Consider the following 784-nt stretch of genomic DNA (forward strand, 5'->3'; position numbering starts at 1 on the left):
CTGGTATTACTGTTTGCCTTATGGAGCTGTCTAACTGGCTGAAAGTTGAGTCATGGGGGTTAAGTTCAGTTCCTAGCTTAAAGAGTATCTAAAGGCAATAATCTTAGTTGTTCCACAGGTCTTCCTCAGACTAGTAAGCCTGGTCTTTTTTTTTTTTTATGACTTTGAGTTTTGTTCTACATTTTCCCCCACTCTATCCAGGACCTCCTATTATGATCCCTTTCAGAGCGATCAGCAATGGTAGCTGGGCCCCATCTAGTTCTTCTGGTGTCAGGGTTTTGGAAAAATATTTGCCCATATTCTTGTAAGTTCTCAGATACATTATTAAATAATGAAACAATTCTTTGCTAAGCCCATACTGAGCTTTGAAACTATAAAACTGTACAAAGAAATTCTTTGATGATAACATGGATTCTATCAGCAATGATGAAATCCATTTCATTTAGTAAAAATTTTAGCCTAGCAGTTGGAGGGAAATTTTATATTGTACAGGTAATGTGTGCCCCATTTTTCCTGAAGTGTTTTTCTAGGCTGGTTTTGAGTGCTTGTGTGTGAATATGAATTTTCCTTCTTAGTCTCCAATTGCTTATTTTGCAGAAAAGTCACCATCTGTTGTGGAAATAACTGATAAGGCACTGACAGCTTCACTGTAATATCAAGTGTGAAGTTCAGAGTAACATGGGGGAAAAAAAGACAGCTTTCTGTAGCTTGTGGAAAAAAAAACCAGTCGCCTTCAGGTGATTCTGACTCATGGCAATCCTATGTGTGTCAGAATAGAACTATG

Source organism: Orycteropus afer, unplaced genomic scaffold, assembly GCF_000298275.1.
Source record: "Orycteropus afer afer isolate SDZICR_OR568_19922 unplaced genomic scaffold, OryAfe1.0 scaffold00137, whole genome shotgun sequence".
NCBI classification, from domain to species: Eukaryota; Metazoa; Chordata; class Mammalia; order Tubulidentata; family Orycteropodidae; genus Orycteropus; species Orycteropus afer.